The sequence below is a fragment of the Microtus oregoni genome, unplaced genomic scaffold (genome assembly GCF_018167655.1).
Source record: "Microtus oregoni isolate MIOR12 unplaced genomic scaffold, Mior012 000035F_ref0000213, whole genome shotgun sequence".
In the NCBI taxonomy this organism is placed as follows: Eukaryota; Metazoa; Chordata; class Mammalia; order Rodentia; family Cricetidae; genus Microtus; species Microtus oregoni.
The window spans coordinates 20555635-20582840 of record NW_024543094.1 but is presented as its reverse complement, the minus strand read 5'-3'; the positions used below and the strand labels follow the sequence as shown (position 1 = coordinate 20582840).

General features: G+C 43.7%; 1 protein-coding gene and 1 pseudogene across 1 annotated transcript in view; one reads left to right on the top strand and one right to left on the bottom strand.

The window, feature by feature from the left end:
- Window positions 1-26172, bottom strand: part of LOC121432561 — a 148351-nt pseudogene extending 122179 nt beyond the window's left edge.
- Frmd4a (FERM domain containing 4A) overlaps window positions 1-27206 on the top strand; it is a 582923-nt gene that overhangs the window by 159158 nt on the left and 396559 nt on the right. The window lies entirely within an intron of this gene.

The following is a 27206-nucleotide window of genomic DNA, read 5'->3' as shown; positions in this document are numbered from 1 at the left end:
CCTATACCTGACCTTCAGCATCTTGCTCAATTTAACTCATCTATTATTCTCCACTATAGGTTGGCAGTTCTGGAAGACAGCACTTCCTTGGCCTCCAGATTCTATAAAATCAGATCATATTTCAAAGCACCCCTCTGACCCTGAATTTGTTTATTTCTCATAATACATTTTGTCTGGAAAGGAATTCAAATAACTACAATAAAGGCATGCATATCTATGCTTATTAAAGCAAAATGAAATATCACAAATGGGAACCGGAAATGAAGCAAATAGATGATTGCATATTTGCTGTAATTAAGCATTACATTTGGTTATTCCTCTGCCATTTGCCTGTATTGTTTATGTACAGCTCTGCCTGTTGTTGGTTTTTTCTAACTCACATGCCTGGCACGTACTACATAACTTGGGCAGGACAGAGGTTTTAAGATGAAGATGTGAATGTGTCTGTCACCAAGGGCAATGCCTTTCCTTGGGGGACAGGCTGACACACATGAGCCAGAAACTGATACCTACACTATGTAGATCCCAGAACTGTGTTGGGTTGCCAATGTTGTAAATACAGATCCTGGAAGGTAAAATTCCAGGCAGTTCTGGGGATACAAATCTCTGTATTGCCAAGATTCTAAAATGCCTAGTGACATCTTTATTGACCATGGTCAGGAAAGAGGGGTTAGGGAGAAGTCAGAAGAAGGTCAGAAGAAGATCAACAGCTGCAAAATGAACAGAAAGTTGGTCAGAAAGCTCAATAGTTGGGGCAGGAGAGACGACTCAGTCATTAAAATAATCACTGTACAAACTTGAAGACCTGAATTCAACCCCAAACATTCGTGTCAAAATCAGGCCTGGCGACACTTCCTATTATCCAGAATTGAGGAGGCAGAGATAGGAAGATCCCTGGGGAGAACTGGCTAGTTAATTTTACCTAGTCAGGGAACTCTAGGCTGAGTGAGAGACTCTGCCTCAAAAGTGAAGGTGGAGAGGTAAGGGTTAAATATCTCCAGGGTCCTAAGTTGATGACTGACTGGACTTCAATTTGAACCTTGTTCTGCTTTGCTTAGCCCTATGACCTTGGGCAAATTATTGTTCATCTCTGTACCTTAATTTTCTCATTTCTAAGATGAGAACGGCAGCAGGACCCACCCAACAGGGTTACTTAGACTCACCTAATAGAAGGAGGAAGACACCGGATATTAGCTCTAGCCTACCTATGCACACACACACAGAGAGATACACACACACGTTGCACAAGCTAGATATTGTTTTACTGGCTATCATATCCTAACCACCTCAAATCATATCCTGCTGTGACTGCCACTTTTACTACAGAAGATGACTGGTGATGGATTCTGAAGCTAATATTCATTGGGTGTCAGCTTTCTTCTAGGCTGTTCTCACACATCAGCTCACATATCCTACCTAACATTCACAGATGCAAGAGCTGAGTCCCATTTGTAGTTATTGGGACACACTCTCTCAGATCCGCTTTTGAATGTTGACCTTTAAGAGGGTCCTAGACAATGAATGACCAATGAGAACACATGTTCAGAAGGTGGCCCAGGAAGGGTCAGAAAAATAGTTGCAGGGTGTATTTCATTTACATGAACCTTTCTACTTTAAGACAGAGTCATATTTTGCACACCTGGTGGATCTTAATACAGAGCAGAGAATGGGTTATTTGATAAAAGGAAGGTTAATGAAGTGACTCTACCTAAGTTACTCTAAGCCAGCAATGGAATGGATGTGAATTCTCCTGTCTGTGGCTTTCTTGCTTACTTAGCAGTCTTACTTTGTGACTGATACCCCCATGTGAGTGTCATTGATACTTCCTCTCTCTGCCCTTCTACGCCTGTATGTCTGTGTGTGTGTGTGTGTATATATATATGTGTGTGTGTGTGTGTGTGTGTGTGTGTGTGTGTATATATATATATATATATATATATATATATATATATATATATAATTTTTTCAAGACAGGCTTTCTTTGTGTAGCTTTGGTGCCTGTCCTGGAACTAGCTCTTATAGACCAGGCTAACCTCGAACTCACAGAGATCCACCTCCACCTGTGTCTGCCTCCCAAGTGCTGGGATTAAAGGCGTGTGCCACCACCACCCAACTTTTTTTCTTAAAGCTATTTCTCTATATTTTATATATGCTCATGACAACCTTTCTCCACATCAGTCAGAAGTGAGCTTTGAAGTGACTTTCATTTATTCCTTTGCTCTGCTGATTGACCACCAACAGTTCCTGCAGGTCTCAATTAAATGACTGAGGATGTAGCTTAGCACTTGATCGATGTACACAAAGCTTTTGGGGTCAACTTTCCACTACTGAAATTCAAATATACATCATCAGTTATTTTTTAGAGAAAAGACCAGTTGAGGTTTAGTAATTTTTAATTTGTGGAATGACAACTATCTATGATGAAAAGCAAAGATAATTGCCCACACTGTTTAAAAGACTTGCTTGACCATAATATAGATCGCAGCAGAAACTAAGAGGCGTGAGGGAATTAGGAAGGAGTTCTTTGCGTTAAGTGGACATTGGATTTCACCTTCATTCTTTTCCCTTCTCTTCTCTCCTCCCTTTCAGAAACAGTTCTCAGATGAGGCCTCCAAAGACAAGTAACTGCTGGGATTGTGCTCTAGTTCCAAGAAGAAATGACTTACATGTTTTAAAATTAATTTTTATGTCATTGTTGATTCACCTGCATGTATTTTATGCACCTTCTGTGTACAGTGTCTGTAGAGACCAGGAGAGGGTGTTGGGCCCTCTGAGACTGGAATTACAGACATTGTGAATCACCACATGGATTCTGGGGATGGAACCTGGATCCCCTGGAAGGGTAGCCAGTAATCTTGACCACCTAACGTCTTTCTAGTCCTACAATTTGCGTTTTAATGCAACTTTGTGTCAAAAAAATTGAAATCCTAAGGATGAGATTTTGGCTATCAGCCAATCTATGATGAGAAAATTGGAGAACCGTGGTTACCCTTAAGAGCAGAGGTAATATCTCCCTCCCCCTAACTTGTATTGCATTGCTCTTCTCTTTAGCAACTCTTTGACCAAGCATTTTATTCCAGATCTTCTAAAGCCCCACCCCTTTGTCCCATGTCACGAAGAAAGTGGCAATCCCCCACCCCTTTGTCCCATGTCACGAAGAAGGTGGCAATCTATTAGTAACTTGTCATTTTTGTGACAAAAACATACTGCCAAAGGTAATTAAAAAGAAAGACTTTATTTTGTCTCAAGTATAAGGGGATGCAGTCAGTTATGTTGAGGATGGGATGGAAGCAGGAGAATAGAGCAACTGGTCACATTGTGTCCACAGCCAGGAAGTAGAGACAGAAGAACGCTGGTGCTCAGCTCACTCTCTCTTCTGCACCTTTTTATTCAGTATGTAGGGCCCAGCCCACATTCACAGCAGGTCCTCCTACCTATCTCAGTTGAATCTCTGGAAACACCTCAATAGAATTACCTCATAGAATACCTCAATACCCCAATACCTCAATAGAACACGCAGAGATTTGTCTTCTACATGATTATAAATCCACTCAACTTGACAGTCAAGATTAATGGCTATGTCTATACCTGTGTTCTAGTTAATTTTTTATTTTAATTGGAGTAAAAACTAGTTAACTACAATTTCTTTTTTTTTAAATTGTTGCAGATTTATTCTATTCCAAGAAAACAAATTTGAAAAGTTCTATAAAATTTACAACTGTCTGGAAAAATGTAATTTTTTAGAAAGGTAAAAATAATTCGATCTATTACAAAACCTACAATTTCTTTTTTTAGTCATTGTAAGTGTGAATGTAGTGGCATTAAGGTCAGTTGCATTGGGTGTGACCGTCACCGTTATCCATCTAGTTAGAAAAACTCAAGTCTTTGTACTTTGTACAATATCCGATGCTGAGGCCATCCTCCACTTATGCCTTCCTACTTTCTACCTTTCTGAATTTGACTTCTTCGGGCACTTCCTGTAAGTGGGATCACACAGTATTTGGTATGTGTCAATTTATGTATGGCTTATCTCACTTAGTGCCGTGTCTTCAAGAGTTATTCACCTGGTAGCATATGCCAGAATCTCCTCCACTGTCAAGGGTGAATAGCACTCTACATATGTGTATGGTGTTTTGGTTTTGCTTATCCTTCATGGAGGAATAATTTGGCTGCTTCTGCCCTTTGGCCATAGAAACAATGCTGCTATGTACATACACGTACAAAAATCTCTGTGAATCCCTGTTTTCAGTTTGGGGAGTGCATGCCTAGTAGTAAAATTGCAAAATTGTATGGAAATTCTATTTTAGATTTCTTTGCGGGGAGAACCACCATTTATTCTCTACAACATTTTATATTCCCCCTAACAATTCACATGTATTCCAATTTCTCTACATCCTTGTAGCATGGTGTTTTATTTTTATTTTTTCATTTTTGGCATAGCCGTCCTAACGACTGTAAGACTGTATCTCATTGTGTTTTTGGTCTGCATCTCTCCAGTGATTTGTGATGCTGTGTGTCTTTTCATGTTTATTGTCCACTTGCGTATCTTCTTTACCTAAGTATCTGCTCAAGTCTTGTGTCCCTTTTTAAATGAGCTTTGGGTTTTTAAAACGTGTCTATGTGTGTCTTTGTATGTATGGTATATGTGCCTCTATGGCTCTGTGTGAACATGTACACACCCATGTGTGTGCAAATGTGCATATATAGGTGTGTAGTGGCTGGAAGTCCGCACTGAGTGTCTTCAGTCACTTTCTAACTGGAGCTCACCAGTTTGTCCTGCCGTTGATCCATAGTGCAGAGGTTTTAGATGCATACCACTGTGTGCTTTGTTTTACATGAGAGCTGGGGTTCTGAACTCAGAGCCTCATGATTGTGCAGCAAGCGCATTACTGACCAACCAATCTCCCCAGGCTTAGGCTCCATTTGTATTTTAGAAATGATGTCCTGGCAGCCGACTGCAGGAAAAGACAGCAGTCTATATATTTTAGAAGGCATGGCTTATAAAAACTAGTTATAAAATCCCACCTGACTGTAAGTGCTTTTCTTTGCCAACCTGAACTTAATCTGCCTTTGTTGATAAATGAGGACATTAGATTAATGTTCTCAAGATTTCTTCCAAAGTCATAATGTCCCGATGCTTAAAAAAATCGAGCATTGCTTTTGGCATATGAATTTTAGGGAAATCCTTTAAATCTACAAACCAGGCAGATTTCCAGATAAGAACACAGGGCTTGGTGCTTAGATTTCTCTCAATTCTTCTAGGTGTGTGATGGACCATAATGGCAGTCACCAAGAGACTGTACCTTCTGCAGGGCCAGCATTTCACTCAGTCAGATTTTTACTTAAGTCACTTGACAGTTTCCCTTAACAGCAGAACAGCCCGCTCTGCTCAGAAAAGCCATGCTTAACAGTTTACAGCCGATCAGCAGCCCGTGTACGTAAATGATGCACACGTCTTGAATAACCATTACTGCAGACAGAGAGGAAGCACACCTGAGGGATTTCAAGACAAGAAGGCTGGAAAATTCCACCTAAAAAAAAAAAGTTCCTATTTGTAGCACTTTTGTTTTAAAACAAAGCATTCTTCCTTCCCTGTAAGACTTCCACCTGTAACACAGCCTTTATCATGCAGTGTTGATTGTAATAAAAACTGGTCACCCCAGTCTTTTTCATCAACCTTCCCTTTTTACAACATGGGGTATTAGAACAAGTACAAATTTTGTTATATTTAAGGGGAAATGAGTTTTGTTTTTTGTTTGATTGGTTGGTTGGTTGGATTTTTTGTCATTCAACCTTTATTGAATTTAGTTTTGAGGGCAGGATCCAAAGATATAAGTATATGTAAAACACACACACACACATACTTTTTAAACTTGGCAGACCGCATGCTGAAAAACATTGTAGAGAGGAAAGGGGAAGCAGCTGTGATAAATTTTAAAGAGGAAGGAAGCAATTATGGCGACCCGTGGTTACAGTCACCTGTGAGTAGGAGAGTGAAGGAGAAGGACTGGGCTAGTCACCAAAGAAGGCTCCACAGGGTGGGTGACCGGGGAGAAGAAGCCTCTCATAAGTGGAGGGACTGGATGGAGGTATGAGGAAGGCAGAGCAGATAAAACTGTTCAGCATGCTTCAAGGGGTGTCTCCTGGGGCCAGACTGTTCCTTAATGAGCAGGTAGCAGCAGGGACCCACAGTGCAGAGGAGCTGCTGGGGCAGGGGTTGCACAGAGCTTCTGCCTCACTTCCTTAGGATGTAATGGTACTAGCAGCTCCTGCAGCGCCCTCTCCTTCTCTTCCTCCTGTTTCTCCTCTCCCTACTTCCTCAGCTGCTGTAGAATCTAGATGCCACATACAGTTTGGGCACATACAGACAACTCAGAATATCTCTCTCCTCCCTTACATCTTCTGGGTGGAGACTTTTCAAGGAATGTTCTCCACCCGTCTTCAGGGCCATGGACACCCAGTAAAATTATCACTGTCTCTTAAGCCCAGAAATCTTGTCTAATCCCTGTGTCCTGGATCCACCTCAAATCTCTTTCTCCTTGGCAGGTGCCTTTATAGCAGGGTTTGTCCTCTCACTCCAAACAGAGTCCTCAGACTGCGCAGTCATCGCCTCTCCCATTGCCCTGGGAGGCTGAATCTGTGCTACTCACCTGCCACGTGACCTGACCCAGGCTTCTGGCCAGACCTCAGCACTCCTGGGTCCTTTGTTTATCTGAGAAGGATGATGACAAATTCTTTGTTCCTTTAGAAGTTCAGTCTTGATTTTATAGCCACATACACATATACATACATATACATATATACATCCATGCACACACACACATATGCATGTGTTTGTGTGTGTGTGTGCAGATATTAAGAGAAACAACAGCATCATCCTAGCTTTGTTTCTCTTTCCAAAGAAAGTTATGAAAGAGTTAAGAAAGATGATGCAATGGTCTTTCCTTCCCTTGTATGGACAAGGAGAGGGAAACTAAACCTTAGAAGTACAGGTCTAAGAAAGATAAAGGAAATCAACTCGGGATAATTAATGCTAGCACCAAGAAGAGAAAGGAAGGGAATCTCAATGAGAAGGGTTGATCCTTAGCATCAGATATTAAGAATAAAGGACATGTAAAATTGGACATATCAGATCTTCAAGAAACTCGCCGGTATTAAGGACATTGATGACATCTATCTCTTTTTTTTCTTTTTACATATCAGCCACAGTTTCCCCTCTTTCTTCTCCTCCTGTTCCCTCCCTCCACCTCCCTTCCACTCACTCCTCAATCCATTCCTCTTCTGTCGCCATTCAGAAAGGAGCAGGCTTCTCACAGGTGTCAACAAAACATGGCTTATCAAGTTGAGGCAGGACCAAGCTCCTCCCCCTTGCATCAAGGTTAGACAAGGCATCCCACCATAGGGAATAGGTTCCAAAGAGCCAGCTCATATTCAGGGACAGGTCCTGGTCCCACTGCTAGGGGTCCCACAAAAGACAAAGCTACACAACTGTCACCCACATGCAGAAAGACTAGGTTGGTCCTATGCTGACTTCGTAGCTGTTGGTCCAGAGTTTGTGAGCTCCCACAAGTTCAGGTCAGCTGTCTCTGTGGACTTCCCTGGATGTCCATCTTAGTATGTTGTAATGAGTAACACATAATAACTACATAAATAAGCTGGGTACACACCTTTAATTCCAGCACTCAACAGACAGGCAGGTGGATCTCTGTGAGTTCGAGGACAGCTTGGTCTACAGAGTGAGTTCCAGGACAGTGAGGGCTGTTATACAAAGAAACCATCTAAAAAAATAAAAAACAAACAAACAAAAAACCAAACTACATAGTACTCCCTGATGGATGGCAGATAACCTCATCTTTGGTTAAAATAGATTTCTCTCATACTGTCTATGTGTTCTGGAGTCTGACATTTAGATATTCTCCAGGATAGTCAATTTAACATGAATAATATGGGAAGCAATTCCTTCTGCTTGACGCTTTCTTCAGAGGACATTGTTTCTAGATTGTTTGGTAGAACATGAACACACGTAAGAAGTCAAGGCAAAGGATTACAGCATGCGTACAAAAATCCCAGAAAAGAGTATGTCAGGGCTTTCTAGGAGAATTGAGCAATCCTGCTGACCAGGAAGCTGAGAGTAACAAACTCCTGTAAGAAACACTATTTGATAGAAGTTTTTAGTTTCCATGATCAACTGTGAAAAAACAAACAAACAAAAACACACTACTCAGTCCACAGTTCAGCCATTTTTAACACAACCATGTAAGAGGTGGGATGATGTTATTTCCTTCACGACAAGCCCATCTCTGACTTCCGACCACAGTCACACCTATGCTTTGACTACCAAATTTTAAATTTTCTTTGGCTTTGTCTGTTTCCTCCTGTTCCTGCTGTTTTGATGTAATAACAATACCAACAAGGTAGTAACAAAAATGTTAACAGACAAAAAGGTGAAAACCCTCACTGCTCAGTATAATGACTTTAGCCAAGGTGAGTAGGTTAAAATTTCTTGATCTTCATTGTTTTATTGGTCCTCTGGCAGCATTAGAAAGAGAATAATGTAGATTGAATTAATTTATTTTGCTATCCTGGCCATCAGACCTTACTATCTAACCAGAAAAAGATCTTTATATTTGCAGGAAGTTGAATTGCTGTGCAATCCTTTGCTGAACATTTTGTTACTAACTTATGACCATGGACTGGCCACAGTGAAAGTGACCAGTGCTCCTGAATGAATGAACAGGTTTATCTGCTGGGTTGCTGAGGTGGCCTTTGTATATAGCAACTGCCTTTTCTCCTTTCTTCTCTCCTCTTCTTCCCCTCCTCTTCCTCTTCCTCCCCCCACACACGTGTGTGTGTGTGTGTGTGTGTGTGTGTTCATACAGCAGGTACATGCATATGCGTGTGCACATGGAAGCAGAGGTCACACTCAGCTGTCATTTCACAGGACACTGTCCACCTTGTTTTTTAACACAAGGCCTCTCACTGGCCTGAAGTTCACCAATTCAGCTGGGCTGGCTGACCAGCAAGCCCCAGGGACCCACTTGTCTGTCTCCCTAGTGCTAGGATTACCAATGAGGGCCACCGCACTGAGTCTTCCTTCCTTCCTTCCTTCCTTCCTTCCTTCCTTTCTTCCTTCTCCCTTCCTCCCTTCCTCCCTTCCTCCTTTCCTTCCTTCTTTCCTTCCTTTTGTTGTTGTTGTTGTATGTAAGTTGCAGCTCGCCTGGCAATCACTTTAGCTTCTGAGGTGTCTAGAAGAGCACAAGAGCACACAGGGTCTCTTATGGAGTAACTCTAACCAGAGTATTTTGGGATGCCCAGCAACAAGATGCTTCCTAGAGAAAGAGACACTTTTAGGGCTTAAACCCATCTTGTGAAATTGAAAGAAAGACGGGAGGGAAAAAGGCAAGAATGAGCAAGATATTTTCAGATAGAAATAAAATTAGAGACTCAAGAAGGAAAGAAGCCGGCATCTTTGTGGACTGAGAAGTGGAAATAATACATCTGCAGTTGACGGCTACTGAAGAGAGATCAAGGCGAGGAATGGGAGAGGTGTTCACACAGGGAGAAGCAGGGGAGGGAGGCATCTGTGGGGTGTCTCTATTCTATGAGAGCAGGTTTTCCTGGACCTCATAGTGTGAATTTTTATCATACCTCTCTATCCAACTTCAATCACCTTAAAATTCATATTAAGCAAACAATTTCTTGATGTTGAAATCAGTATGTGCTGATAGCTTTTGAGCTGCAAAGTAAAAATCAACATGTCGGAGTCTCAGTGGGAAAGGAAGAAAGAAAAATAGAAAGGAAGAAAGAGAGAAAGATGCCAAATGAGCTCAAAGCCTCAGTGCAGACAAACACAACACCATCTTGCCTCTCTTCACGTATGTTCCATGGCATATTTAAAAACCCAGTTCAAATAGGTTGTGTGCCCACGTGTAGACTGTGTATCCCATCATAGAACTGCGCTGCATCCTCCACTGAAAACAGGAAAGTTATTCCCTCAGAGAAAATGGGTTTTAAAGGATAAAGGTCCAGATACACCCCTTCCTTCCCCGTTGAAGTGAGACAAAGCCAGAAAAGTGTCTTTAAGAAACTGCGTCCTGTTGTGGTGGCTTCGGGCAGTCAGAGCAGCAGATCTTGGTGACCTCACTTAGTGCCTAGCCGTTGTCGAGTGGGAACAGTCCGTAGGTGACAGTCACTGAAAGGAGAATTGTGAGTGACGTGGAGCCAGACAAAATATGCGCCTCTCAAAGACGTGTGAGTAATCTTGGTAGCCATTCAAGACTTCTCCACATTTTCTCACACATGTGTTCTAATTAATCACGAGCATTTGAAACATACCAGCTTCCAAAGATTAATTTAAAAATTTCAGAAAAGTTTGCACAACCAGAGGAGTGAGAGGTTCAAGGCCAGCCTTGGTGAAAGCAAGTGGCCAGTATCTACAGTTCATCTCTGTCAACACATCCTTGATAGTTTGAAATGTATCAAAAAATCTGAATTTTCAATGCTGATGAAGACAGAATAGTATTTTTTTTATTATTTTAAAAATAGTTTCCCATGAAAATTGTATGGAAAGTGAACAGTTGTATATAATATCTGTCTCTAATTTTTTTTAATTTGTCTTTTTTTGATTCCCTCTTTTTGAGGTGTATTTATTTCTATGTGTGTGAGAGTTTTACCTGTACATATGTCTATGTACCACAGTGCTCTATGGAGGAAGAAAAAAGTGTTGGACTCTCTTGGAACTAGAGTTCTAGACTGTTGTTAGGTGCCATATGGGTATTGGGAGTCAAACCCAGGTCCTCTGGAAGAGCAGTCTACTCTCTTTCTTAACTGTTGAGCCACCTCTCCAGCACCCATGACCTCCCCTTTATATTGTCGGAGTGGGCTGTGTATCCTTATTCCTGCGACAACGGTTTGTGATCACTGGTTTTTACTTTCAGTTGAGTCCTCCTCCTCTGTGATTCCTTTTTCTTTTGCCTTCTTTGTCAACTTCCAGACCATGGTATTTTATACTTTCCCCTCCCTCTAAGTCTGTACATATTCACCCATCTTGATATCTATTTACACATCCATCCATCTATCCGTCCACCCACTCACCTAGCATCCGCTCACTTAGCTATCCGTCTCTTTAAAAGACCTCATGTTTTGGATTCAAGAAGGATGCTGAGGCAGCTTATTTTGTTGAGCAAGCAGTTTATTAGAAGAGTTACTCTGCTACTAGCAGACAGAGAGACTACAAAATGGAAAGGACACTGAGGACAGTTCAAGCTGAGGTAAGAATGAAAGTTGTTCCTTCATAGACCTCAGAGAAGCCCGCAGACAGGGATCTGAGCTTCTTCATCAGGCATCAAGAAAGGGGGAGGTTTTGTGTCTTTTCCACTGGTAGTTACCACCTGTAGCCCTTTGATGCATCTGATTATGTAGGCTCACTTGGGGGAGAAATTCAGGTACTTGGGCATCTGTTAGGAAGCTATAGATTCCTGAAGCTTGCTCCAGGAAGAGTGTTTGCCAGTAGTGGTAGTGCAAGCGACAGAGGTAGAGGAAAGCTGCTGGAGGTATCAGGGGTCTTAGCATCAGCCTGGTCTAAAGTCTAATACCATACGCCTTTTCCAAGCTAAATTCCGCCAAAGATTTAAGTACATGTTTTTCTTTAAAACAAACAAACAAGAAGTAAAGATGAGTGTACATGGGGAAAGACATGCTAAAATTTACTTAGTCCTCAGGAAAACTTACCAGAATCTCAGTGGGGGGTATCAAAGGAAGCTCATATGTGGCTCTAAATCTTCTAGCAGTCAAAGTACATGGTAGAAATTAGCACACGGTAGACCAGATACTTAGGGGTAAACAGTTCACCCCACATGTCACTTCTTCCTCTCTGCTAACCACTGCTTTCTCTCAATAGACTCTTTTCCCACACGGATGTCATAAAGGAATTAACTTCCAATTCCATCTGTGGTGCTAGAACTATATCCTTTGTCTCCTAAATGACGGTCTTTGTGAGGATGACCGGTCAGCACCTAGAAAGAGGCTAGTAAAAGTCTGAGGTGCCTGTTTCTCTGCGTGAGAGCTAGCATGCCACACCAGACAGCCGTGAATAGACAGACAATAACTGTCCTTCCTCCTCCAGCCAGAGAGAGAGCAATATGTTACCCAGCCAGACCTTGGCAGACATGATGAAAGTGTTGGTGTTTTGTTGGCTCAGGCTGCCCTCTAGCAAGGCCATTAGATTCTCCCAAGGTGGGTCAGCTAGGCACAACCCTGTTCCTTGGAGAATCACCCAGAGTTCCATGTGTGAGTATTTACCTGTTCTCAAACTTCAGCCTCACTATTATATTCTTGGTCATTGTCTTAGTTGATGCATTCTTTATTCAGTTTTCAGATGGCAGCTTTCTACTTAAAGTCCATGGATTTAAAAATAAAGTGATGTTTGCTCGGATGCTTCCAGCCCCAAGAAAAATGTCTGAAAGACCCCTTAACAAGATGCCATCTTTTCCTGTCACTTCAACCTCAACCCACCCCACCATCTGCTCCACTGTTATCAAGCAAGGTCATTCCTCATCATCTGCTAAGTTGACATCACTGTTGTCAAGCAAGGACATTGTTTCATTTCTATATCTTGAAACAAATCTTCTAAAGTTTGATAAGAATTCACTAACTCAACTGTGCTGATTTTTCTCCTAATCCCAGACTTACTGATGAAGGCCAGAGGGTACAATAGGAGAAAATCTTCATAGAGAACAAGGACAGCTTGGGCATCTAATGCTAAAAGGATAGATTATTCCTGGGTCACCCCCAAACCATGACTGAGCTTGGCTCCTGTTGGTCAAACTGCCGTGGGGCAAGGCAGAACGTGACTCAAAGGGCAGGTCCGGGGTTTGGAGGTGAGAGGTCATTGTAGGCTTCCCTAGAGAAGGTCCTCGCACAGCTGGGTGTGTGTGTGACACTCACTCCAATCATGATGTACCAGCCTCTAGCTTTCCGGGCACCCACAAGCCTTCTGGCCTATGTTTATATGTAAATGTCCCACCACCTAGAAGCATTCAGAGAAGAGGATTAGGGAACTCTGGGAAAGATGGCAAGCCTGCTGTCTCTATTGTATTTTCTTTTGTTTTCCCTGAAAAGTACCTTGCAAATTTTCCAGCTGTTCACAGAGAGCCCACCAAGATGGTACACTAGTCTCTTCAGGAATGAAAAAGTATTAAGAGTTGAACTTAAGCCGCCCATCCATCCCTATCTCGACTTCCAGGTCACTTGCTCTGCTCCCATTTGCCCCCAGCATTTCCAGTCTGCTTGGCGAGCCACACGGAAAGGACTGCGAGGCGCTTGGGGAGCTCCCACGTTGATTGTGTGTTTGAGTTTTGTGCCCCACTAGTCAGGTAAATTGACTGTGTGCCTGCAGGCTAAAGGGTACCCAACAGCCAAGCAGAGGTCTTCAGCCGGGGCTGTGGAGGAGAGGGTGTTTGGAGCAGAAGTGAATAGGTTATTATTACGGTTGAAACAAAAGGAAGAGGTGTGTGATTTCAACAGCCCAGTTCCCAACAAGGGCGGCATCTTGCAGGGCCTAGTGTCTTAGGTCAGAGGACTGCAGAAATTGGCTCCATGTAGCCAGCGGTGCAGTGTCTTCCTTCTGTCTCCTGAGCAAAGATGTTGAACAGCACATTACTTCAAGCCCAAATTTCTCAAAGCCAACTGACAAGATGGGTCAGGGTTTTCATCGCGGGCCCCAAATATCCATTAGGCCAGGTGGAGCCCATAAACCTGGGTACAACCACAACCGTCAATGAAGCTGCTTGCGCACCATTTGGATCTGGGTCATAAAGTTGCACTTAGCTGAATTTCATCATTAAGACTGTATTGAGTATTGAACCAAGGTGACTCAGGGGAGCCACGGCATAGAGGAGATGGCAGAGTGGTTGGGCAGTGGTTTAAGCAAACTGGCAAAAGTCCCCAGAAGGTTCCCTGCCCCATTGCTGTTCTCTCCGAAAAGGGAAAACCGTCCTTCTGGGGTTACTGCTCATCTTGGTATTTTAGATGTAATGATCACAGGGAAGTGTGTGAACTCTATAACTAACCATTTCCTTTCTCCTAGCAAAAGTTTACGTTTAAGGGGATATTGTGGTTGGGCTGTGAAACACATGCTGCATTAATGGGATGAATGCTCCCTGCTGTTGCTCTTACTGAAAGATCCCACTCTCCCCTCTACATGGCCAGGCATACAAACCAAGGGTGATTTGATTTTTTTTATTTTACCTTAGTGCATCAAATTCAGACTGAAGGTGGCATTCTACCTTAGAAAGATTGGATCTCACATTGGAAGATTGGTACCTAGTTTAACAGTTTTCAAAGCCAACGGGAGCCAGATATTAAGAGTATTGAGGTGTATGCTGTCTTATTTCTATGTCACATAAATATAAACATATTTGTGAATTTATGTATTCAGTAGGCACCAATGCTTAGTGGTAGATTATGCAGGCTATATGTGTACTTAGCTAACACAATATCACTGTTTTATATTACTATGATCAAAGTACCTGGTAGTACCTACTAAAACCAGGAAAGAATTATTTTCACTCACAGTTATATAGGATTCAGTCTATGATTGACAGGCTGCTTGTACTTGAGCAGGACACCACAGTTGCAGAAATGTGTGGAGAGAACAGCTGTTCACATCACAGCAGACAAGAAGCAGAATTGTAGCTACAGGAAGCATCTGGGGCAAAGGACCAAGCCACAGGGATCAGCATTCTCCTGCTAAACTCCACTCCTAAAGCCTGCCGGACCTCCCAGATTGTGCCACCAACAGTGTACCAAGAGTTCAAAGCAGGTGCCTTTGGGAATCATTTCAGAGTCAAATAAGCAACAACAAAACTCTGTAGAAGAAACAATAATAATCCTAGTGATGTAGGCCTGGAATCTCAGCTGCTGCCGAGGCTGATCACAAGTATAAAGCCTACCTGGGCTGAAGAGTGAGTTCAAGGTCATCCTGGGCAACTTGGTGAAACCCTGTCTCAAGATCAAAACTGCAAAGAGAGCTGGAGATAGAGCCCAGTGATAGAGTGTTTGCTTAGCATGCGCAAAGCCCTGGGTGCAAGCCTTGGTTCAAAGTTCAAACCATAGTGAAGAATAGGATTGGATATGGTAGGGTATAGTAGGGTAGGATAGGATAGGGTAAGGTAGGGTAGAATAAGGTAGAATCAGAGTACGATTATCTATGGCAATAACAAGAATGGGAGGTTTCTCAGGACAGGCAGTAGAGAAGTATCGGTCACAACAAGGCAAGTATGTTCCCTCCACCTGTGTGCATGGCCAGGGTCTGGGGAGGGGAAGAAAGCGGTCTGTAGAGATGGGAAGCCTGGAATCAGGTGACTAGATAGCCGGAATCCAGCAGTAAAACCACAGCATGAGAGAGTCAGGACCGCCTGTGAGCAAAGGCAGCCCATGGGCCATAGAAAGAGAGCAAGGCGTAGGCTCTCCTGTGGAAGGAGCTGAAAGAGTGTTTCCACAGCTTCAGCCATGAGAAGCCAGCTGCCAGGTGCCCACAAGATGGAAAATTTGGCAGCATGTAGGCAATGAGGTTTGCCAGCTTCAGATATCAAAGACTGGCTTCTTTCTGTTGAGTGTTAATGGAAGCTATTAATATCCAGAGGCCATAGTTCCTCTTTGAAACGTTGGATACCTCCCAGAATCACTGAAAGGAGAAGAGAACAGAAATGTGTTCACCCAGCTAAAGGACACAGAGCCAATGACCCCAAAAGCACCCTCGAGAGTCCGCTGGCATAGACCAGGGTGACTCTTACTCCCAGTAGAGAGCCATCTATCTAATGCTTGTTTCCAGGGGCCACCTCCTGCCCAGCATATAGGCCACCAAGGAATTTTCTTTCCTAGTGGAGCATTGCATAAAGTCAAATATCTGCCCTGGGAGTTAATTTTCCTCTGCTATTGTCCCAATTTCAAAATGATCAAGCATAAGCTGTGCTCTACAGTTTCTGAAACAATAATACTGCTCTTGATATAAATTATTAGTCATTTTACAGCAGTAAGCATCTCCTGAGACTCTCAGAGGGCTGCTTGGTTCTATTTTGTTTTACTGATTTAAATCAAGTGATTAGAGGAAAAACAATGCCTGCTTGCTTTGGTTCATGTTGTTAACTAGATTCACGGTAATGAAGCAATTTTCTACAGTTCACATTGGTAGAAAAAGAAAGAAAAGAACACAGGCCCTGGGGCTGACCCAATGGGTTGAGTTCTTGTTACACAAGTCCTGGATTCGGGGAAGCCAAGAGAGGGAGAAGAAACATGGCCTTGGTGGGAAGACACCCCCACTGTGGCTGGATACAGCTGTCAGGAGGCTTTTTCTCAAATAGAAAACAGAACGCAATACACAGCATTAGGTCTCTCCAGGACCAGTTGACTGTCTCTCCAGGCACCCCACAACTTTTCAAGGTCTTGATCTCATCTGATCTCATGACCCAGTGATGAGGAATGAGGCGTACGCAAAGCGAAGTGAGGTTACAGGAGGACAGTAGACAGTGTCATCTGTGACAGCAATGGTGGTGACAGTGATGGTGATATGACCAGAATGGGAGTTATTATTATGCATGCAGTGCTTTGTATCCCGCACATCAGAAGCATGCATTTTTCTCTTTGTACAAGTAGCAGACATATCTGCAGTAGTTAGTGTATAGGCCACAGTGTTCAAAGACCAAAAACCTTCTATTGTATATTTGCTAGGCAACAATGTGCTGTGCAAAGCCTTGTGCAAGCAAGCAAATTTATTTTACTGTCACAAGACAAACACTGAAATTTGCATTAGATTTGAGAACTCTGGACTCTTGGGATATGATGCCAAATGAGACTTGCTCTCAGGAACGTCATCTTAAAATGGAAAGAAGAAACCAAGCCTATCTATAGCCATGCATAATGAAATAGCAAAGTGTAAGACATGATAGGAAAAATTGCCCAAAGTACAACAGTTGGAGGTAATTGAAGAAGGCTTTTAAAAGATTGGGGTTGGGGTGGGGTTGGAGAGATGGCTCAGAGGTTAAGAGCACTGACTGCTCTTCCAGAGGTCCTGAGTTCAATTCCCAGCAACCACATGGTGGCTCATAGCCATCTGTAATGAGATCTGGTGTCCTCTTCTGGCCAGCAAGCATACAGACAGATAGAACACTGTATACATAATAAGTAAATCTTTTTTAAAAAAGATTTTTTAATTGGTTTATTTATACGTGTGTGTGCCTGGATGAGTTTATGTGCATCAAATGCGTGCAGATACCCATGGAGACCAGAAAGAGGGTATTGGAGCCCCTAGAACTGAAGCTACACATGGTTATGAGTGACCTAAGTAGGTGCTAAGTACTGAGCCCTGGTCTTCTACAAAAGCAATAAGTGCTCTTGACTTCTGGGTCTTCAAGCCCCAAAGAAGACATTTTAGAGAAGAGTTTGAATTGGTATTGGAGGTTGCTTTTGATTTCAATCAGAGGAGCACAGTGTTATCCTTAAGAGGAAAATGTCTTGGATAGAAATATGAAGAGAAAACTTGGACCATTGAAATAGCAATGATCATTGCTATCAGATTGTTGCAAGGGTAGGAGAAGAGGGTTTTAAGTAAAAAGGCTAAAAGGTAATGGATCCAAGAGTGAAGGACCATGGAGGAAGAGACAGTCACTCTCTCATGCTGGTTCCCAGATGGGAAAATAGAGGCACGTGGAAGCTAAGACCCACAACCAAGAAATAAGTCTGAGTACTTGGCTCCAGGATTCTCCTCAGCCTTTGTCAGGAGGCACGGTGCACCAGGAGAGCTATGAGTGTAACAGAAAACAAAAGCACAAACTTAAAACACTGTATTTTTGCTCCAAGGTTCTTTGTTTGCTTGCTTCCTTCCTTGCTCACTTGCACAGTTTTGAAGCAAAGTTTGGGTGTAACAAGCCCCAACTGTAAGACTGTCTACAGATTTAATGTATGAATGTCCAAGAGAATGACAAAAGACGTGTGTGACATGGCAGGACTTGAAATGTGGAGGTCTGTCGAGAGTCAGGACTGGGTAACTTCACAGCCCAACAGTAATCCCAAAAGCAAAGTTCCCTCCATCGCCCCAGTCTGAGGCTCCCCCAGGGCAGCTTCCACCTGCAGCTGCACAGTCTCCCAAGCTCCTTGACCTGGTCACCTTCCCCACTCAGCTCTCATGGTGCTTCTCAAGAGCAGCCTTCCCTGTCCACCCCCACCCACCAAGTCAAGTTCACCCTGAGGCTCTTCAGTACTGGAGGCTGGCCGTTGGCGGTGTGACACAGGCTCAGCTTCTATGGTCAGTGCCATACCCTGGGAGGGACTGAATCCTGTGTATTGTGCTCACTATGGGAGCCCAGAAGCTCAAAATTGTATCCAAAAAAAGTTCTATGAGAGGCCCAGGAGCCCCCCAAACCACAATAAATTTGCAATATGATAGATTTATGCTGGTGTCTTACTCTCTAGAGCCTTTCTTCAAGGTAATAGATGTGGCTTTCTTTCCCATCCCTTTGTTGTCCTTCCTGTAATATACACATTTTTACTGGTTACCATAGTCTCCAATTCCAGGAGATTGTGAACACTCACCTACCTTGAAGCATTTTTTCTGGCAACAGCTGTTGGTCCAAGAATGGTTCAAGCATGATCTAACATGGTTCAATTATACTGAAGAGGGACATATTCTATGCATTAAAGAGGATTTTCTGGGGCAGGTAAGGCAAATAAGACTAGTAGAGGTCCATGTGTAGTGAAGACATGGGTGGACAGATGGACAAAGTGGGGAGACTCCCAAGAAAGTAGGAAAAGGCCAACAGGCCTTGATGATGATGGGCATTATATGCAGAAGGCAGAGGGCAATTGTCCTTAGATGAAGGTTTTCTATCCCAACCACAGGAACATCCACCTGTCTACATGTTTATGTAAAGGTTCTACATAAATCTATATATTATGGAGGTTCCTTTGGTTGGGTTAGGAAACACTGGAAGAAACGAGACATTCTGATCAAATCTTTCATGGACTGTTCCACGCTCCCGATTCTATAAATTAAAGTGAGTGAGGGCTCACTCTGCCTCGTGCTCGCCTCCATGGCACTGTGTCGAACACTGCCTGTTTGTCCTGCTTATCACAGTCCTGCTCATGGTAGACTTATTTATTACTCTCCCCCCTTCCTCTCCCCAGTCTGCAAGCTCTGAGATAGCTGGAGCTGTGCTGTGCCATTGCAGGTGTGTGTGTGTGTGTGTGTGTGTGTGTGTGTGTGTGTGTGTGCATGCCCTGTGGTAAATTGTTGTTTTGCCGCAGCACGTAATGGATAAATATTTGCTTGATTTGTTGGGGCTGTAGCATTGTGAAGGTCAGATAGCCACATTTGGCAGAAAAGATGCATTTGAACCTTGAAGCAGGCAAAATGTTCACTCATCAACTCTCTTTATTCTGATGATGCCTTTGTTTAGTGATTGCATGCTTAAAGAGTTCATCCCATAAGCTTACTATATTATTGTGTTTGAGTGTGTGTGTGTGTGTGCGCACGCGTGCGCATGTGTGTGTGTGTGTGTGTGTGTGTGTGTGTGTGTGTGTTGGTACTCAGGAAGCAAGGACTTTTATATCCTGAGCCATCTTGCGACCCCCAGTGAGATTCTGGGGATAACATGGCGAACAATGAGGGCTGATGAGACGCCAAGGACAATGGCACGGGGTTTTGATCCTACTTAATGTGCTGGCTTTGTGGGAGCCTAGCCAGTTTGGATGTTCACCTTCCTAGATATGGACGGAGGGGGGAGGACCTAGGACTTACCACAGGGCAGGGAACCCTGACTGCTCTTTGGACTGGAGAGGGAGGGGGAGAGGAGTAGGAGGAGGGGGAGGGAAATGGGAGGCTGGGAGGAGGTGGAAACTTGTTTGTTTTTTTTTTTTCTCCTTTTCTCAATAAAAAAAAAAGAAAAAAAATAAAGAAATTGGGCCCGTGCAAGCCTCAGACATGTACTTGAACTTCCTAAAGGACTCCTTACCTTTTGTCCTTGGGTGAATACACTGTCCCTTCTTCCTTGTTAAGAGGTAAACAGTTATTCTGGAAAATCTAAAATAGCATTTCCAAAACAGTGGAGAAACAGTGGGTGGGCACTACTCGTAATTGTTTAATATTGTTATCACATTTGCTTACATGAAAAGAGAGACAACTAGTCATCAATCAGAAAGGGACTACTCATAGATGGAAGGCATGGTGCATGCTTTGCAATGTCATGGCAACCATCCCCCAGCCCCGGGCTTGATTACTTCCATTGCATTCCTGGTCATAGCTGAGCTGCTTCATTAACTGCACTTCCTTCAACCTCATTTGTAATGGGGAAGCTGGGAAACGGCCCTACAGATGGCTTTGTGTTCCTTGCTCTGCAAGATGCACAGGAGCAGAAGAACTCTGCATCTCCTCTCCCTGTCCTCTGCCAAAAGCAGTGATAGGATTCAGAGTCTCCTGGATCTCACTGTGCCCCACAAAGAGAATTACACACAACTGAAACAAGGAATCCAGGAAGAAGCGGGTACTCCTGTTAGAGAGAGTGATGTTGGGAGATCAGGCTCTCTGTATTCACATCCTGGTTCCATTACCTACTACCTATTAAGCCTTAGTTTGCTCTTTTCCAAAGTGGGGATACACAGTGGTTTTGCCGAGCAATTACAGCTCAGGCGGTGTTCATGGGACCTGGCACTAAGAAAAGATATTCAATAACCAGTACTGAAATTATTACGTCTAAAATCACAAAAGAGGGTCAGTGAGATAGCTAAGTGGGTAAAGGTACTTGCCACCAAATCTAATACCCTGAGCTTTATACCTAGGATACCCATTTTGGAAGAATGCAAAGACCATTAGAACCAACCTAAAAGGTTCTAATTGTCACATGGCGTTTCTAGTATAGGTACCACTGAAGAAGAGTTCTGTGTAGAGTGGCCTATAAAAGGGCAATCTTCCCAGGCCTCATCAAGAAACAAATTAGGAAGAGCCCAAGGGAGTGTCTCCAGTGCTCTACCAGGAACCCAACCCTACTGATGAAGTTTCAGGGGTCAAGAGAGGTCCAAGAGTCTCCAGGTTTGGGGATTGGCTTTTCTTTCCTTCATGAAGCCATCCTTCCCAGGTGGTAAGAGAGATGGAACTGGATGACAATGTTCAATCAGAAATCCACAGATGCTGACAGCCTGTGTTTGAATGAGATCCACAGGTACCAGTTACACATGTAGTGCACAGATAGACATGTAGAAAGAACATCCGTACCATCAATTTTTAATTTAAAGGAACCCCAGGGGATCTGTTAAGGCTGAGACCCACTAATCTAGATTCTTACAGAGCACAATGATAGCAAACAAACTGTCCTTTTGTCCCAGATGGACTGGGAAGGAGAAGCGCCCAATGCAGGCACTGTGCCTACCTTTAGAGAGGAACTGTAGTCCGGAAGCATATGGCTCAGCTAGAAGAGCTGTGTACTAGGTAAACCAATGGCAGTTACTGTAATAGACAAACCCTCTATCAGTTCCCTAAATTGACTTTTCCCTCATTCATATAAAATCAATCTGCAAGGAAAAACTCCATTCCCCATCAAACTAGATATGGTCTCCAGGACTCCCTTCATGCTTCACAGCCACCACTAACCAAAAGGGAAGGTGGGAAATATGTGCTCAGGGAGGGTTCCTGTAAAGCTAGCAGTCACTGCTACAGTTGGTGGGGAATGATTAGTGCTTGATTGTTCATTTATCCATTCAATGAATTAATAATTTAGTGAATAATGAATAAGATCCACTTCGCCAGCCATGCATTCGTGTATTCATTCAACAAATATTTATTAATGGTTGATAGAGGGAGGATCTTAGACTAAGAAAAAGTGCTCATCTGAAGCAATGTACAGAGAGGATGTACAGAGAGGATTTACAGAGATGTACAGAGAGGATGTACAGAGAGGATATACAGAGATGTACAGAGATATACAGAGAGGACGTACAGAGATGATGTACAGAGAGGATGTACAGAGATGTACAGAGATATACAGAGAGGACGTACAGAGGTGATGTACAGAGATGTACAGAGAGGATGTACAGAGATGTACAGAGAGGATGTACAGAGATGATGTACAGAGAGGATATACAGAGATGTACAGAGATATACAGAGAGGACGTACAGAGATGATGTACAGAGATGTACAGAGAGGATGTACAGAGATGTACAGAGATGATGTACAGAGAGGACGGTCAGAGAAGATGTACAGAGAGGATGTACAGAGAGGATGTACAGAGAGGATGTACAGAGATGATGTACAGAGAGGATGTACAGAGAGGATGTACAGAGATATACAGAGAGGATGTACAGAGAGGATGTACAGAGAGGATTACAGAGATGTACAGAGAGGATTATAGAGAGGATGTACAGAGAGGATGCACAGAGAGGATTACAGAGAGGATGCCAATATGCGTGAGCACTCTGCAAATAGAGAGGGAGGAAGGGAGAGAGGGGGTATGGATATAAATACATGACTGTATCGTCAGGGAGGGAGAGAGCTCAGGGAAGCCTTCCTGGAAGAGATGATAATGAATCAAGCTTCAACATAGGAAAGGAACAATCTACTTCAAAAGAGAGTGGATGTGAAGATTCCAAACTTAAGATGATGCAGAATGTAGAAATCATGGAAGAACTCGGGTCAAGTAGCAGAAATGTTGATAGGCTAGATGGTGGAGAGACAAAAGGATGGGGACATAAAAGAATACAATTCAAACCCCGCTGATTTGCCTGTCTCCTGGGAGGGGAGCGGAATGGAGCCAGGATCTGCTCATCCTGGGGAAAAGATGCAAATGGTTGTGTTCCTGTCACTTTCTTGGTCAGAAAAAAAAAAATGACACCGTGCTTCCTTCCTTAAATGCCCTTTGTAATCTGTGGGAAAGGAGGCGCATGCTGTTTTAAATTCACTCATATTTTACCATCCTGGAGCAGCTGTCACCTGCTGTGCCCTGGGGAACTCATTACTTACGAAGGGACATGTAGATTCCACACATTCCCTCGGTCATGCTTGGCCCCGGGCATCCCGAAAAGCAGAGCCTGTGTCTTCACAAAACTGTCACACAATGCCCCCTCCTCTGAGTATGTCCTTTGTAGGGTCTGTGAAACAGGATACAAAAATCTGTCCTTCATAATTATGGAGTGATTAATTATTTAATTAGAGTGGATAACAGCTCAGGCAGTGTCACCTCCTCTCATTTGTTGGGCTCTGAGCCCCCATTCATCACCAGACGCTCTGAACTTGAAAGGGATGGGCAGATGCAAAGCGTGCATTGTGGAGATCTCACCAGTACCCATGATCTGCTTCAAAAACACCACCAATACATCACAGCCAGCATTGCCGTCAGCAGCCTGGGCTTTTATCCCCCTGTGAGTATCTTAGGGAGGAGATTCTCTGTGTGTACATCAAGGAAACATGTTTCAGCCACTGAAAGAATTCTGTTTTCCTAATAAGTGGTGGCTCTGATGGCTGCCCACAGGGACAGTTTCTTCTACGAGCTTTGATGGAAAGGATGATCCTGTCTTGTGGCTCTGTCTTCCTCTGTTCATGATGCTCCTGGCAGATATGTTTCTAGCAGTTTTGTTCTCTGACATTTGCAGCCTGGGTATCAGCAGGACATGAGTCACACACGGGTGTCTGGTTCCCTCTGAGCTTGGGAGCTCACCTGACCCGACCTGATTGTTGACTGGTAGGTTCTAGATCCCTTCACCCTGCCATGCACACTCAGTTTGGGATGTTTGTCTTCCGACAGAGAACTTCTTCTTGTGAAGCATCTTCGTACCTCACTGCAGAGACATACCTGGCTCGTTATGGGGAAACAAATTGTGTTGCAAGGGAAATGACTCAGGAGACACTGAATATTCAAGAGAGCTAACATTTATTGGGATTCAGGATTACATGGCCAAAGAATATGTAATTCCAAATCCTACCACTGAGCAGGGCCCATGAGGGTACCAACACTTCTACAGCCAGCCAAGATGCTGAGGCTCATGTCACTGCGCTAACCTTGACTACACCTGTCACCTTCACCATTATGACCCTTTTACTATCCAGAGCCATGTGGTACCCAGTGCCTTACTTGAGCCAGCAAGCACTGCTATAACCACTCTACCCAGTGGCCAGATTCCCAGCCCTGTTGTTCTTTGATATAGGATTTTAGGATTGAACTAACTCTCAAACTAATGGCGTTTTTGCCTCGCCTCATGAGTGCTGAGATCATGCCTGACTCCCCAGGGCTTCATCTTGGACTCCAAACCTGATACCCACACCAAGGAGGAGGAATGTAGAAAAAGCAAGGGAGAACCTAGTAACACCAGCCTCCGTGATGGGGGCAATTGATCCACCAGGACTCATACAGCAGGGAGCTCTCAGTTAGAAGGGAGGTCGCTGCTGTGTGACTTCTGTGACTTCCCTCTGTGGAATACAGTGGTTTAAATAGATCAGCACTGGGTGCTTAGGAGCTTCATCCACGTTGAGGAGACAGCACTTCTGTCCCTGACAATGGGCAATCTATTCTTCTAACTGCTGCCTTAGTTTCTAAACACAACTTCCCTGGCACTAGCTGCTGGCGGAACTAGAGGCTCTGACTCTGAGAACTCAAGGGAAATGACCTTGGGAGTTTTTCCCATTTTGGTCACTATTGAAGCCTTTCTGTTGTAATCTTGTTATTTTACCTTTCATTTTGCTGCCAAGAATGGCCCTATTCTTCCTAAAATTGCCAAGAGCACTATTCTGAACCCTCGCCCCATAAACTGGAGCTAAGGTCAAAATCCCTGCAATGCCCCTTAAAAACTAAGATTCCAAGATCTTAGAGCCAGAGCTTCTAGACTGGTATGTATTTGATTAAAACAAACAAACTAGAAGTTTGGAGTATAAATTATTTGGCAATTTCAGTCTCTCCAAATATTGCCATTTGACAGGTACTGTACAGTGGGGAGTTGGCTATTTAGGACATCTGTTCCTCACTTTAGGCCCCAGGTAGACTCGTACTTCCAGAGTCAAAGAAAGACATTCTAGATATACCTGGCTTCCAGCTTATCCTGAGTGTTCTCCCCCAAGAACAAGGGTGCACTCTGAGGTCAAACCCAGCTGTTGTGGGGTGCCTACATCATTCATGTTGAGTACAAGCTGGCTTTTCCATCCCCACTTCCATTCTCTCCTACTACCTGCTCATCACTTGATGTAGGTGGGTCTTCTTTCTATGTGTTACTTTCTTTGGTTAATTAATAAAGAAACAGCTTGGCCTGATAGTTCAGAACATAGGTAGGCAGGGAAGACAGAACAGAATGCTGGGAAAAAGGGAAGTGAGGCAGTCGCCATGATTCTTTGACCCGAAGCAGATGTAGGCTAGAATCTTTCCCTGTAAGCCACCACCTCGTGGTGCTACACACATTAATAGAAATGGGTTAATCAAGATGTGAGAATTAGCCAATAAGAGGCTAGAACTAATGGGCTAAGCAGTGTTTAAAAGAATACAGTCTCCATGTAATTATTTTGTGTAAAGCTAGCCATGCAAAAGCCGGGCGGCGGGAAGTGGCCCGCAGCTCCTTCTACAATCACTAAGGTAACCAAGCTCTCTCACTTCTCTAACTTCTGTCTTTCTATAGAAATGGGGCCATCTAGATGGGGCCTTCTCCCTTTGGCTCTACCAGGTAATATGAAGGAAGTAGTTGCCTGATACTCCTGAGCTCAAGGAAGGAAGTAGGCTGCTAAGTTAGAGTCATTGAGACAGCAATGGATAAGAAAAACTCTTGTGAACTTCCAGAAAATAAGACTCCTGTTTGCTTGGGAATAAAGGGCAGATACTGGCTCTAAGGATGAGAAAGCCAGGAGAAGGTTACTCCAGGATTTTATGGAATATTTTTCTCCACAGCTCGGGCTACCTCCTCACTAGCAGCTTAAGAGTATTTCACTCGTTGCCTGATTTGTTCAGCAGCTACTACTTGAGTGCCCACTCCCTACTGGACTCTGTTCAGGTTCATCTTATGATAGACCCTCACCTTTACCTGAGTCCTGAGAAAGGAATCTGTGGGAATCTGTGTTCTTCAAAACTGTGCAAGAGTTTTCCCAGAAGAACACGTGCATGGATGAGTGCCGAGTAACTGGGAGATGTGGGCGAGTGCTCAGGAGGCTGTGCCATTGCGCCTCAGGTGAGGTGGTGGGGATGTTGAAGGAGGAGTCTTAGAGTACCATGAAGTCACAAGCGTGTACCAGATATTAAGGAGTACACGGGTATAACTCAACCAACAGGATTAAGCCAGCATCTTTCAGAAAGAGACCACCTTTTGTGTCTCTGTTGTCCTCTGTCACCGTGGGGAATAGTCTACAAAGGAAAGGCCTCAGTGCAAGCACAGGGTGGGTTTCAACCAATAGCATCTGTCCCTCAACTGATAGTGTTCTGTGTCACAGGAGTTCTGTCCTATGGCGTTCCCTCTTAGTCACAGACCCATGCTTTCATCCCAAGTCAGACCAAGAAAGGAAATTCCAGGAGATTTCCCACAAAGCCAACACCAACATAAGACGATATTACATGCATCTCCCAGGAGCCCTATAGATTGCTTGGTCCCTGACCATTTCCACTCTTACAAAGGCAAGGAAGGATTGATGGTGGAGGATGGTAAATTATGCCAGGTGCTGGTGCACATCCGCTCTCTTATTTATAGAGAGCCAGTAAGCTGGGCATGTATTTTTATAAGGTGACACGTGTTTACTGTCTGGCTTCAACACAGCTATAAATCGAGTACCTACGTAATCAGGAAGCTGAGTTCCACGGCACACTGCACCTCTTCTTTCCCACGTCATGGGTCAAGGCCTTCCTTCAGCCCTTTCATGATCTTGGATGCCAAAATGCCTTGATGTGTGCAGTCATCTCAGTGCATGCCAGTACAAGCAAGCACTGGGCTTGTCCTAACTGTCTGCTTGCAGGCCTGGTAGGCAACACAGGGGTTCTAACACTGGATTAGGTCTGCTCATCCCGCCCATCTGTCAGGTCCAATTTGATGTTAACAAAAGGATGGACTTGCAAACAACCCCCTTGCCCTGCAATTAAATCCGAGGTGTGCAATCAGCGATGGTCTCAGTTCTCAGGTGTCTCTAGCATGCTGCACACGTTTTCAGGGTGAAACATGTCTCTTTTTCCTGTCAGCTCTGGTTCTTAATAGAACAGTGCAATGA